Below are 12,671 nucleotides of genomic sequence, written 5' to 3' on the forward strand. Positions count from 1 at the left end.
TCAGAATTATTGTGGCTTGGATGGGGACCTTGCGGCTGGTGGTATTCCAATGTATCTGCTGCCCCTGTCCATCTTGGTGGTAGATGTCATGGGCTTGGAAGGTACTGCTGAAACTTTAACCGTTTAGGGGTGGCGGGAGTGAATTTGAGGGAGAGTACCCACTTGGGTTCAACAAGGCAGTAGATCCTGTGCAACATTTTTTTTTTTTTTTTTTTAAATTTAGATTACCCAATTATTTTTTCCAATTAAGGGGCAATTTAGCGTGGCCAATCCACCTACTCTGCACATTTTTGGGTTGTGGGGGCGAAACCCACGCAGACACGGGGAGAATGTGCAAACTCCACACGGACAGTGACCCAGAGCCGGGATCGAACCTGGGACCTCAGCGCCGTGAGGCGGTTGTGCTAACCACTAGGCCACCGTGCTGCCCTGATCCTGTGCAACATGTCTCATGTTGCATACCAGTGGCTTTAAGGAAACTGTGAGTGGTCCAGACACAGAGGCCAAATCACCCCTGAAACAATACTAACCTTAAGGATCAGTTCATGGTGGTCTTACCTAAGAAGAATATTGATTTGGATCCGTGACTCTCAGTGAACAATCCACTTTTTTGAATGGGGACAGGAAGAGAAGCCATTGCTGGAGATGCTTTGACTGCAATCAGAACGAAGTGAAAGTGAACACTAAGGTGAACAATCAAGAAATAACAAATCATAAAGATCTTTACAATCAGCAACCTGGAGAAGGAATATTTTGATATTTGTTTCAAGAAGATGTGTCTTTTATGATGTCACTCAACCCACAAATTAGTTTATTATAGTTCTGCTCCATTTTTATTCCTATTCTACGTCTTCTGAGTTATTGGGTTTGCCTCACTTGTTGAAGTATTGTTAACTGTGTAAAATAAGTTCTCAATAGATTACTTTTATCTGTAATTATATAGTCTAATTTCTGAAATGGTTAAATCCTGATTGCACTTGCACCAAGAAAATACAGTCTAGCACATCTTGTATTTGACCATAATTAAACAAAGCTGACAGAAGATTTTATTTGCAACACAGACTCTTCAAACTACCAGAAATTGCAGCTGATGAAATGGCAGTGAGAGGGTAAGAGCACATTTATTAGTAGGTTGGTGGTTGTGAGATTACACAAGGAGTCTAAACTGCTATGGCACTTTGACATGCATGATATAGTCTGGATCACAATGGGAAAGGCTCCAAATTTCTTTCCATCACATGGCTGACCAAGAATCTCTCCCACTCTTACTACCGACCAATGGCATGTGATAGAAGGATTTGCAGGTTGATAATCACCCCTCACCCCACCCCGCCTGATTTCCGCAGTGACGACTCCTTCCGTGACATCCTGGTCCACGCTTCCACCATGCCCAACTCCCCACTGCACCTTCCCTTGCAATTGTAGAAGGTGAAACACCTGCCCCTTTACCTCCTCTCTCCCCACAATTAAGGCCCTAAATACTCCGTTCAGGTTAAACAGCATTTCACTTGTACTTCCTTCAATTTGGTCCATTGTGTTGTATTTGCTGCTCCCAATGCGGTCTCCTCTACATTGGGAGACTAAACGCCAGTAGGAAGGAACATCTTCGCTTAGTCCACAGGCATGACCCCACCCTCCCTGTTGTGTGCCATTTTAACTCAGCACTTTTCTCTCTAGCCCACATGTCTGTCCTTGGCCTACTGCAATTCTCCAGTGAAGCCTGGTACAAGCTAGAGGAGCAGCATCTTATCTTCTACTTGAGCATGTTGCAGCCCTCAGGACTCTATATTGAGTTTGACAGCTTTCGATTGCGACCTTTTTCCTCCATCTTAAACCACGTTCTCCCTCTCTTTAGTTCTGACAAAGAGCTAAAGCGGCTTGAAACGTTAACTCAGTTTTCTCTCCTTACCGATGCTACCAGATCTGCTGAGTTTTTCCAGCATCTTCTGTTCATGTTTCAGATTCCAGCATCAGCAGTATTTTGCTTGTGATATTCAACCTGTTTGGCCACATTTTCCTTGGCCATCGGGTCCTGAGTGAGACGTGACCCAAGGCTTCCTGATTCAGGGCAGAGGCTCTACTCACTGTGCCACAAGACATGCCATTTTAGCAGATTAGACAATCTTATATCCTTTGAAAAAGAATAGATTGTACAGTTCAGCAGAGTAAATTGACAAGTCAGGAGATATAGACAGTTTTGATTAATGCTGAAGCTTTAAGCCACAGTTTTACTGTTCTAAAGATATAATTAGTGACTAGCCTCCAAATAATCAATCAGAAAATGTTGGGTTATTGAAGCTGAATTCAGAAGATTGTATTTTAATTGACTATCAGTTACATTCAGGAAAGAGAGCTTGGCAAATTATTTACTTTTGCAATTTTAGAGCAGGCACCAGTTTATTTCTGCACAATCAAATCTGAAATAAAATGAACAATGCTAACAATATACCTCTGACTGTCAATTCATTCATTTTTGGCTGTGACTTACCAGTCTCCCTTTTCAGTCTTCAGAAAGCATGTCAACAGGCTGAAGTGCCTTGACAGCCCTTTTGAAAGCTGCCTCTTATTCTGTCACTTTCCTATCAAGTGTTCACAAACTGAAATTTGTGGCTCCTACCACTAGGCTACCTCACTGCACATGTCTAACACAGAACCTGGCACTCTGAACTATTATATAAACTGAGCACAGGACAAGATAGCAGTTCACTTCTGGTGACCTCTGCATTTGTTTCTGGTATTTGAAAGTCAAAAAACCTACCTTGTGTTATTTATGTCACCCATGGCATGGTAGATCCTTTAGAATCTGACTTAAGATTCTAATTTCAGGGGCAACATTACTCCAAGATGGATAGAAGTGTACATGGGCAGAATGGTTAAGGAGGAGATGTGAAATTGAGTAAGTCGTGGGACCAGAATACAGGGAGCGAAAGAGAGGAAGTTGGGGGAAGGAAAGAAAATAATTTGATCGTTCCTCGTGATGTCATTATTTTGGTATTAGTCATCCATGTTTAATTATTTAGTTATTCAGAACCTATTTATTTCTTAATAATTCTACTTAATTTATGGCTTTACAATTAACTGAGTTATGTATTGAATGAATTGTTTGCAGCCATATTTACTGATGTTTATTTATTTAACCGTTGATCGCCTATTCTATTATTCATTTATTGTATTTTTCCTTTGCAGCGGGAGTTCCATATAATTTATTTATTTTGTTGTTTGCAGACCAAGGAGCCAAGATTTATTAATTTCAAAAGCCATTATCCCAGCACTGGACACTGATGTATTAAAGTGTTTTGTGTACTTTCATTGTTTTGCTGAGTACATGTTGGGAAACAGTAATTTTGAAGCTCAGGGAGGTGGCGTGAGGGAATGAGTGGTTTAGTGACAATCTCAGTTTGGCGACTTGAGAGGTGGAATAGACTTGGGAAGGCTAGGACTGGTGAGAGAAATTAACTAATCCAAAGTAGGTAGAGGAAATTGGGCTGGAAATTATAATAATGAACATGAAAAATAGTATCGCAGAAAAACGTTCCAGGAATAGGTTTTACACTGACTGACATTGGATACCATAAACAGAAATTTGAATATAATGACGTTTAGCACTTCTGGTGAGTTTGAGGATACAATCCAAATGTATTTGTTATGCAGTATCGGTGGAACATTCATGGAAGTTTTGGGTCAAATTCCATAATTGTGTTCATATATACATTGAAGCTGTAAATTAGCTGTGATTGTATCTATATGTTTGATTATTTGGATCAAATTATATCACTTCCATTATTTCCAATCCCAGGATGTAGAGGAAGATGGTTGGAAATTAGTTCCTAAATGCATGGGGGGAGGGGGTAGCAAGTTGCTTATGTAGTAATAATGATGGCTAGATAGAGCTTGAAGGCTGGTGCTGGACAGTGAGTGCAGTATGGCCTGGGACCTTTAGGCAAGTTTATCACTTGGTGTGAGAGAATTTTTGAGGGGTGGAAGTTGCACAAGTGATGTTGAAGCGTGACATGATGTCAATTTAAGAAGGGCAGTATTGTATTGGGGTGTGAATTCTGAAGCCATTTCTGAGAGTACTGGGAAGGGTGAAACCCACAGGGAATCCTCAGGGTATAAGATATCAGTGGTCTGAAAGGAGTGACCTGGTATGTAACTATAGGGGCTGGTTTAGCTCACTAGGCTAAATCGCTGGCTTTTAAAGCAGACCAAGCAGGCCAGCAGCACGGTTCGATTCCCGTACCAGCCTCCCCGGACAGGTGCCGGAATGTGGCGACTAGGGGCTTTTCATAGTAACTTCATTGAAGCCTACTCGTGACAATAAGTGATTTTCATTTCAGCAGGGGCAGAATGAGGATTGTGGGCTGTGAGAGCACTGTGAGAGGGGTTATAGAGTGGGCAATGATGTCAGGGTGGAATACTATAGACAGTTGTGTCTGTCATGGGAGAGTAGTACTGAGGAGTGATGTTGGGATCTGGGATTACGGGAGAAACTGTCTGAAGCTGTGGTGGTAATGGGGAGGTCACAGTGTTGGAGCATTGGGAGCAAGATTCATGGGAAATGGGACGATTGGAGTTTTGAGAATCTTTGAGTACTGAAATTAGGTTCCTTTGTGGTAAACTGAACAAAAAGACATGCATTCTGGAGCCAGGTGAAACTTTACAAAAAACACTGAATATTATTCAAAATTTTTGTTGAAAATGCACAATCCATGAAGAGGTAGTCAGTGGTTGCTTTCTCAGCACAGCCTCTTCAAGGACAGTGTGCCATGGCATTAGACTCTGGTGTCAATGAATGGTACTTCACATCACTATCTTCTTGCTTGTCTGACTGATCTGGGATGAGCAGTCTCTTCAGGGAACCTTCCAACAAGATCCACCAGACCCTCTTACCACAGGGTTTTGATGATGATCCACATGGGATATTGTCTGATTGATTTATAGTCAAAATTTTCAAACTCATCCATCATAACTTGCTTCGACAATGGAAAGGAAAATCAGAGGATTAGCCAACCCAGAGCATTCACATGTATTCCTTTTTTTTTATAAATTTAGATTACCCAATTATTTTTTCCAATTAAGGGGCAATTTAGCATAGCCAATCCACCTACTCTGCACATTTTTGGGTTGTGGGGGCGAAACCCACGCAGACACGGGGAGAATGTGCAAACTCCACACAGACAGTGACCCAGAGCCGGGATCGAACCTGGGACCTCAGCGCCGTGAGGCGGTTGTGCTAACCACTAGGCCACCGTGCTGCCCCTCACATGTATTCCTTAGAATGAGAATGGTATCTGCTAAGAATTCAGATGAAGACCTGTATGAATTTTAATCTTCAATAAACGGTTGATGTTATCACTATCTAATCAATAAGGATCAACTGCAGCCAATATGGGGTGTGATGTTGAGTTTACTACAAGTAGAAGATAACTGTTAGCTTCTGCCTGCTGTTGAGTAAAGAGTCAAGAGTTTTGCTCCTTTTCACAAACATCTTTATTTTCCTTGAACACTATACAAAACTCTATCACCACATCACAAGCCTCAAGAGCCACCTGTGACCCCTTTACATATCAGTGCTAATTATTGGATACTTAACATCAATGAGACATCTAATTGGAATGTCTCTTAACTCATTCCTTAACAGTAACATGCTAGGCATGCAGCAAAAACATATGAACAACAATGTCGATAGCGAGTACCTGTACAGATCGGATAGGACAGCTGCCGTGCACAAACAGATCGGCAAGGGATTTGCACCCTGCAATAGTTTATTTGAATGTAACTTATAAAACATGGAGTTTTTTGTCTAAATCTTGGCTTGAAAATAGAGCCTTTATTGCGATAGTGATATGCAGTGCCATTCGCTTCTTGAGAACTTCACACATCCCTTTTGGCCTTGATTAATTATTCCCTTTCATAATTCATCTCAGGCTGTTCATCCCGACCAGTTTCACCCTCCCTGTAACATTACATCTTCGCCACCAAACTCCCAAAAGTTTCATTATTTGTATCTATTCCATAATTAGTTATTTATGTTTACGGCTGTTAACTTCTTTAACGTGGTCAATCAGCTCAGACGTTCTTATTACATATCAAATGGTTGAACCATAGTGTTCACTAAAGTAAGTCCAATTTTACTTGATACACTCATGAACTTGCATTCCAGCAGAGATCCAATGAAGCAAGGTTGAATGAAAAATCTAACCCAGTTTTGTGTTATGATTGTTTGTTTTAAGTATCTTAAGTTCTTCCACTTGGCATTGTCCATCCATGGGCCACTTTTGGGTTGCGTACCATTGTCATCATCTAAGAATCATCAGTCCATCGGCTTTGTTTATAGGGAGACAATAGTTAACAGTGGAATAAAATTTACAGCACTTACTTATTCACTTACTTATTGCAGGCTATATATACATACATATTACACACACAAGAGGTAGGAGAGAAGGAGTTGCAAAAGGGAGGAAGGGTAGATCAAAGTGAACTCAAGTGCAAACTCACAGCCACCCTCCTATAAAATGCTAGGAAAATATATCTGTGCTGCTAAAGTCTCTCTTTACACAAGAAAACAGACTTTGTCCAGATTTTGTGGCCAGTGCTAGAGTGATGGCACTTGCTGGTGTCCTCGAAGAAAGCTTTCTACACGTGAGCTCTGTAGTGTGGATCCCACCTTTTCTGACATAAGGGTCCAGTTATAGGGGATCTCTGGTATTCGACAGTAGTGATGATATGAAGTTAGCAAAGCTGACAATCACATCAAAGAATTCTCAAAGACAGCAAGCAGCAAGTAGCAAGCAAGTTTTATCATGTCCTTTTTATGATTTTGTAAAAGTGAAATAAAGTTTTGGCCATACACATGGGATTAAGGTAATGTCACAAACCATGCTGATGTTATCTGTGAGGGTATCGCAACTTGGAACACCGGTTCGTGGGGGTATGTAGTTTTGTTTCTTGGAATAGTGTGAGGGATCAAGTGAGATCCCAGTGAGACCTAACAGCCCAGTCATTGTGTAACAATTATTAAAGACTATTTATTAAATTAAAGAAAAGACAAATACACACGAACAGGGCTACACTACTCTAAGACAATTAGACTACACTACTCAAGTCTGGGAAACATATTTTTCGGATCCAGCAAATATATTTAAACTCCCTTTACGAAGGTTTCTGCAATGCTTTGGCAATAAGACTTGAAGAATGTTAAATGTAAAACTGGCCCTTTTGGCTGTTAGATGTCAAATTCGCCTTCGGGCTGCTCGATGTAAATTGGCCTCACTGCTTCTGAGGGCGCTAGTAATTATGCAATTTCTCATCTTTGATTCTGCATTCTGGGTATTTGGCTGTCTGCCTTTTATCAAATTCCTTGACTCTAGAAATTAACATGTCATCCTCATTGATTTTCCAATTGTCCAGGTAAGAATTATAGAATTTACAGTGCAGAAGAAGGCCATTTGGCCCATCGAGTAAGCTGTTTATACTAATATGTGATTCAAACCTGATTCTATCTAGATGCCTACTAATCTCATTACTGGGAAAGGTACATCTCATCCGACCTTTTGAAAACTGGATACTGCAGTCGCTAGGTAGATGTCTACCTGTTGTTAGGCAGATTAGACAGATCCTATTATCTATTGTTAAATTAATGTTACTGCTGTTACTAAACAAATACATGACAGTCAGACATTTAATATCATAAACAAAAAAATTTCTTAAAAGTATTTTCCACCATTTTATAAATCTATGGAATTTCTTTTCACTGAATTGAGAAAAAATATTTTTATTCTTTGTGGGATGTGGGTGTTAATGACAGCAATTTATTTGCCCATCCAAAATAACCATGGAACGGAGCGGCTGGCTCGGCCATTTCAAATATAAAATGAGTTATTTGAGGCTCAGAGAGGTTGTTCAGAGATGGTGATATAGTGGTAATGCCACTGAACTCACAACCAAGAGGTGCATGCTAATGCACTGGGGAGACGGGTTCAAATCTCACCGTAACAACTGGTGGAACTTGAACTCAGTAAATAAAATCATGAATATAAAACTCATCTCAGAAATAGTGAAACTATAACTGATAAACCCCCCACCTGGTTCACGAATGCCCTTTAAGGAAGGAAATTTGCTGTCCTTTGCTTCTCTGACCTACACCTGAATCCAGATACATTGCCTTTTGAAATGGCTCAGCAGGCCACTCAGTTTAAGGACAATTAGGGCTGGGCTCGTGATGACCGAAAAATAATTTATATATGTGTTTGTGGAATCCACCTCTTCATTCACCTGATGAAGGAACTGCGCTCCGATAGCTAATAGAACATAGAACAGTACAGCACAGAACAGGCCCTTCGGCCCTCAATGTTGTGCCGAGCCATGATCACCCTACTCAAACTCACGTATCCACCCTATACCCGTAACCCAACAATCCCCCCCCATTAACCTTACTTTTTTTAGGACACTACGGGCAATTTAGCATGGCCAATCCACCTAACCCGCACATCTTTGGACTGTGGGAGGAAACCGGAGCACCCGGAGGAAACCCACGCACACAGGGGGAGGACGTGCAGACTCCGCACAGACAGTGACCCAGCCGGGAATCGAACCTGGGACCCTGGAGCTGTGAAGCATTTATGCTAACCACCATGCTACCCTGCTGCCCAATGATTCCAAACAAACTTTGGACTTTAACCTGGTGTTGTAAGACCTCTTACTGTACCCACCCCAGTCCAACGCCGGCATCTCCACATCGTAATTTAAGAAATGAAATCTCAGTTGTGCCTCATTCAACAAGGGATAACTTTTTCAAGTGTTTGTAACCACCAGGATAATAGTGTAAAAAAGTGGAAGTTCATGCGAATTCAATAATTCTAATTCATCCCCATCTGCGAGGGCTTGAACAGTGTATCCTGTGGAGGAATAAGGAATCACTAAGGAATCAAATTTCTGTATTTTACTGTTATGTGCCAACACCAGACGCTGCTGTCAATTTCCAGGATTAATGATGGTAAACACCGTTAGATTCGCCATCATTACATCCGGTCCATTAATTTCCCTCTGAGCTTCCTACTCCTTTTACTTTTATGTTTTGAGATGTATCTGTCATGATATGCAAATATGCAGATAATGATATACAGACAGGTAGCTAATGAACACAGAGAACAGGGCATGACCAATGAGCAGGCAGGACACTCAGGGGTGGTATCTCATTATAAAAGGCATGAGGCACTCACACTCCACCTCTTTCCACTGATGAACATCTACAGAGTGAGTCAGGGTGTATGTACAGTATCACACCTCCAACACGTGGCGAAGAGCTAGTCTGGTCCAGTCAGACAGAGTAACCCCACTTAGGTTAGCAGAGAGTCAATCTCATAGAGAACTGTGCTAACTGCTAGTGGTTCAATAAATCAGATTGAACTAACTTCAAGGTCTGGAGTATCTTTTGGTCAAAGCTGCATCCAGTTGCAGCCTGTGTTATCCCAGTGTACATAACACATCATGATAACAGGAGACTGCTTAATCTAGGTGTGGTTTACCTCAGTCCGTTCCGTGACGACCAGCGAATGTATCCTGGCACAATGGCGAAGATTCAGGTTTCTCACCAGCTCAGGACCTCCGGCAATCTCAGTGCCAACTGGCGAATATTCAAGCAAAAATTTCTGCTGAACATCGATGCTTCAGACCTCGTGGGTGCGTCTGATGCAAGGAAGATCGCGTTTCTCCTCTCAACAGCGGGTGATCAAGCCATCGAACTCTTTAACTCTTTTCACTTCACCGAAGACCAGGACAAGACGAAATTTCAGACCATCCTGGACAAGTTTGACAGTCACTGTGAAGTGGACACCAATGAAATCTTCGAGCGCTGCATATTTAAACAGCGTCTACAAGGTAAAGATGAATCTTTCAACTCCTTCTTAACTAACCTCCGCCTGCTAGTGCTGTCCTGCAACTTTGGTGATATTGCTGACTCCATGATCAGAGACCAAATCGTTTTTGGAGTTCACTCTGATCCTCTGAGAGAGCAGCTACTGAAAATCAAGCATATGACCCTGTCAGTCGCGATTGAAACATGCACAATGCATGAGCACGCCACAAATCACTGTGCCCAGTACAAGTCGGCTGAAAATGAGAAACTTGCTTCCCACAAGGCAGAGAGTGTGCAGGCCATCTCCCGGATGCAGCGGCCAGCATTGATGAAAGCGGCCATTTCGCATGCTTTTCCCGGGGCCCCACGCATGCGCGATGTGAGTGGGATAACAAAGCGGACGACACCCACACTGCGCATGTGCGACGACGTGCGGAGCGTCAGGATGCCAACGTCATGACGTGCTCGAACTACGGCAACGCCCACTGAAAGAAACACTGACCCTCAAGAGGCAGGCAATGTTTAAACTGCGAGAAGCCTGGACACTATGCAGCCTTGTACAGGCCTGCACCACCAGTCAGGGGCCAGCGCTCCCAATTCCGACGACGGCGCGTTCAGAGTGTGCAACACCGATTACAGGATTCTGATCCTGGCAGCACAACGGATCCAGAGGAAGAATGCCTGGACTCTGCCTACTGTGTGTGGGCATCATTACCAAATGTGAATCTGCCACATCCAACTCATCACAAATTCAATCCATCCTCGCTCTGGATTCTGCGGTCGAATGGCATGGGGTGATGCAGGTCAACCACTGCTCCATCCAGTTTAAGCTGGACACAGGTGCTTCTGCCAACCTCCTCTCACAGGCAGATTTCAAACACATCAAGAAGCCCCCCAAGGTCCTTCCAGCAGCCTGCAGGCTCCTGGACTATAATGGTAATGCCATCACGGCACTGGGATCCTGCCATCTACTCGGCTCCAACCGGAGCACCCATGCTCGGTTACGTTTTGAAATTGTCAAGCCAGACAGGGCATTCCTACTTGGCGAATAGGCCTGCAAGCAGCTGAACCTCATGCAGCGGGTTTACGCAATGACATCCTCCAACGTGGATCTTCAGGCCGGCATTGACGACATCCTCGCTCAGAATCCGGATGTGTTCGATGGGATGGACATGCTGCCATATTGATACAAGATTCTGCTACAATCTGATGCCAAGCCAGTTGTCCACGCACCACGCCGGGTCCCGGCTCCGCTGAGGGAGCGCCTGAAGGAACAGCTCAAGGATTTTCAGCACAGGGCATCATTTCCAAGGTAACCGAACCGACTGACTGGATCAGCTCGATGGTATTTGTCAGAAAGCCTTCGGGAGACCTGCGCATCTGCATTGATCCCAAGGATCTGAATAAGAATATAATGCGTGAACACTACCCCATCCCGAAGCGGGAGAAACTCACCAGTGAGATGGCGCACGCACGTTTTTTCACCAAGTTAGATGCGTCACATGGATTTTGGCAAATCCAGCTTAATGAGTCCAGCAGAAGGTTCTGCACCTTCAACACACCGTTTGGCAGATACTGTTATAATCGCATGCGATTTAGCATTGTCTCGGCATCGGAGATCTTTCATCGCATCATGGAGCAGGTGGTGGAGGGCATTGAAAGGGTTTGTGTGTATGTGGACGTCATCATCATATGGTCCACGACCCCTGAAGAGCATGTTTCCCGTCTCCAGCAGGTATTCCGCCATGTCCATGCCAATGGCCTGAAGCTGAACAGGTCCAAATGTTGCTTTGGCATGTCGACACTCAAGTTCCGAGGTGACCAGACCTCTCAGCAGGGCATGCGCCCGGATGCAGACAAGATCAAGGCTATCGAAGCCATGAAGGTCCCTGAAGACAAGAAGGCGATGTTGCACTTCCTGGGCATGGTCAGTTTTCTGGGCAAGTTCATCCCAAACCTGGCCTCACACACCATGACCCTATGACACCTGGTGAAAAAGTCCACTGCCTTTGAGTGGCAAGCAGCACATCAGGCAGAGTGGATGGAGCTGATAGCCAAGCTCACCACGGCACCCGTCTTAGCATTTTTTGACCCCGACAGGGAGACAAAGATCTCAACAGATGCGAGCCAGGATGGCATCGGTGCACTGCTGCGCCAACGTGATGACACTTCATCCTGGGCACCGGTAGCCTACGCATCGAGGGCCATGACGCCCACCGAAACACGGTATGCGCAAATAGAGAAGGAACGTCTGGGTCTTCTCACTGGAATCCTCATGTTTCACGACTATGTCTACGGCCTGCCGACATTCACTGTTGAAATGGATCATAGGCCTCTGGTCCACATTATCCACAAGGACCTAAGTGACATGATGCCTCGGTTGCAGCGCTTCCTCCTCAAACTCAGAAGATACGACTTTGACTTAGTGTACACGCCTGGCAAGGAGCTCATCATCGCTGATGCATTGTCCCGCTCCATCACATTGCCTAGTGAACCGCTGGAAATCACCCGGCAGATTGAATCACAGGGGCAGCTGTGTGCTAGCACCCCCCCGGCGAGGAGACAGCCAAAGACCCCCCCTCCCTTTGCAACGTGTTATGCACCACCTCGCCAATGGCTGGCAGAAAGGGCAGTGTCCTCAATTTTATAATGTAAAGGACGACCTGACGGTGATTGATGGTATCCTCCTCAAGCTGGACCGGATTGTCATTCCACTCAGTCTCCAGAGCTTGGTGCTCTGCCAAATCCATGAGGGACACCTGGGCGTCGGGAAGTGCAGACACAGAGCCAGGCAGGCTGTCTACTGGCCTGGTAT

This window comes from Scyliorhinus canicula, chromosome 11 (assembly GCF_902713615.1).
Source record: "Scyliorhinus canicula chromosome 11, sScyCan1.1, whole genome shotgun sequence".
In the NCBI taxonomy this organism is placed as follows: Eukaryota; Metazoa; Chordata; class Chondrichthyes; order Carcharhiniformes; family Scyliorhinidae; genus Scyliorhinus; species Scyliorhinus canicula.